The 2,500-nt window shown below is 54.8% G+C and overlaps 1 pseudogene; it reads right to left on the bottom strand.

Moving 5' to 3' along the window:
- Nucleotides 1–2,500, bottom strand: part of LOC138867557 (nephrin-like) — a 329,612-nt pseudogene that overhangs the window by 49,279 nt on the left and 277,833 nt on the right.

Here is a 2,500-nt window from a genome sequence, read left to right as displayed (position 1 = left end):
GAGAGAGAGAGAAAAAAAGCAAGAGACGTAGAGAGAGAAACAAAGACAGAGATAAGCAAGGAAAGAGTTGGGGGCTGGAGAGCAGAGAGATAGAGAGAGAGAGAGAGAGAGAGAGAGAGAGGTACCACCAGCGAGAGAGAAGAGAGGGAGAGGGTGAAGCGGGAGCAGGAGAGAGATGAAAAGGTTATAAAGTACAGTGACATAGAGCCAAGCGCGGCGCAATCAATTCATTTCATATAAAATAAATCCACGAGAGAGGCGTGAAAATTCAACATACATCTTAAAACGCGGATTTATGGATAGGTAAATCAGATACAGCGATGGGGCGTTCACAGCAATCAAATATATTTCGTTGGCGTCGCAACATAACTCACTAATGTGCATTCCTTCCCCTCTTCCTCATAATTATCCTCCCTTCTTCGCCTTCTTTATCCCCTGTTCCCCTAACCCTTCTCATTTATTGCGTCTTTGCCTCCCACGCTTCCCTGTCTCGAGAGACAACCAATAGGTTTTCGACTGGGAAGTGGGAGGGGGAGGGAGGGAAGTGGGGAGGGAGGGGGAGGAAGGGAGGAGGGAGGGGTGGAGGTGGAGGGAAGAGGGAGGGAAGTGGGGGTTGAGAGGAAGGGGAGGGAAGTGGGGGTGGAGGGGAGGGAGGGAAGTGGGGTGGAGAGGGAGGGAGGGAGGTGGGGGGGGAGGGGGAGGAAGGGAGGAGGGAGGGGTGGAGGTGGAGGGAGGGAAGTAGGAGGGGTGGAGGGAGAGGGAGGGAAGTGGGAGTGGGGGTGGGGAGGGAGGGAGGGAAGTGGGGGGAGGGGATGGAGGGGAGTGAAGTGAGGGTGGAGAGGGAGGGATGGAAGGAGGGTGGAGGGGGAGGGAGGAGGGAGGAGGATGGAGGCAAGTGGGGGTCGAAAGGGGTGAGGGAGGAGGGGGAAGGAAGTGGGGTGGAGGGTGGAGGAGGGAGGAGGAGGGAAGGGTGGAGGTGGAGGAAGGGAGGAAGGAGGGAGGGGTGAGGTGGAAATGGAGGGAGGGAAGAGGGAGGGATGGTGGAAATGGAGGAGGGACAGATGAGGAAGGGTTGAGGTTGAGAGGAAGGAAGGGAAGAAAGAAGGAAGGGTGGAGGAGATGAGGAGGGAGGGAAGAAGGGGGTGGAGGTGGGGGAGGAGCATGGAGGAAAGAAAAAAGAGGGAGGAAGCATGCGATGGGGGGGGGGCATAGAAGAGATGGATAGAGATGACGAGGCATAAAAGAGTGGGTGAAGAAAAAAGTAATAACAACACAGAATGGAGAGAAGTATAGAGGTCGAGGTGGAATAACATTTAAGGGTATAGGAGGAGGTGGTCAGAAGGGGGGTGGGGGGGAGAGAGTTATAGGAAGGAGGTAGCATAGTTGCAAGAAACATAGGAGGAGAAAGAAGGTTAAAGGGTGAGCATAAAGGCAGGTGGCCAGATACAGGATTCAGACACCAACAGCTGAGCAGGACAATAGCCTGCCAGCCTCAGCTCCCCAGATGGCTGTCCGAATCAACCTGCTTTTGGAGCATAGGAGTAACGGAGAGAAAGAGTCGAATTCTCTCTCTCTCTTTATCTTTCTTTCTCTCTCTCTCTCTCTTTATCTGTCTTTCTCTCTCTCTCTCTATATCTTTCTCTCTCTCTCTCTCTCTCTCTCCCTCTCTCTCTCTCTCTCTCTCTCTCTCTCTCTCCCTCTCTCTCTCTCTCTCTCTCCCTCTCTCTCTCTTTCCCTCTCCATCAAGCATCTCAATTTCCAAGGTTGATGCAGACAATTTTCTGGGCAACCTCCTCTCTCTCTCTCTCTCTCTCTCTCTCTCTCTCTCTCTCTCTCTCTCTCTCTCTCTCTCTCTCTCTCTCTCTCCCTCTCCCTCTCCTCTCTCCTCTCTCCTCTCCCTCTCCTCTCCCTCTCCTCTCCCTCTCCCTCTCCTCTCCCTCTCCTCTCTCTCTCCCTCTCCATCTCCATCAAGCGTCTCCCGATTTCCAAGGTTGATGCAGACAATTTCCTGGCCAACCTCCGACCTCTCTCTCTCTCTCCCTCCCTCCCTCCCTCCCTCCCTCTCTCTCTCCCCTCCCTCTCCCTCCCTCCCTCTCCCTCTCCCTCCTCCCTCCCTCCCTCCCTCTTCCTCTCCATCAAGCGTCTCGATTTCCAAGGTTGATGCAGACAATTTCTGGCCAACCTCCGACCTCTCTCTCTCTCTCTCCCTCCCTCCCTCCCTCCCTCCCTCTCTCTCTCCCTCCCTCTCCCTCCCTCTCCATCAAGCGTCTCGATTTCCAAGGTTGATGCAGACAATTTCTGGCCAACCTCCGACCTCTCTCTCTCTCTCTCTCTCTCCCTCCCTCCCTCCTTCTCCCTCTCCCTCTCCCTCCCTCCCTCTCCCTCTCCATCAAACCTATCCCTTTCCAAGGTTGATGCAGACAATTTCTGGCCAACTTCCTCTCTCTCTCTCTCTCTCCCTCCCTCCCTCCCTCCCTCCCTCTCTCTCTCCCTCCCTCTC

The sequence above is a fragment of the Penaeus vannamei genome, chromosome 30 (genome assembly GCF_042767895.1).
Source record: "Penaeus vannamei isolate JL-2024 chromosome 30, ASM4276789v1, whole genome shotgun sequence".
Taxonomy (NCBI): domain Eukaryota; kingdom Metazoa; phylum Arthropoda; class Malacostraca; order Decapoda; family Penaeidae; genus Penaeus; species Penaeus vannamei.
Note: the sequence above shows the minus strand (reverse complement) of the source record. Positions and strands in the feature narration are given on the sequence as shown.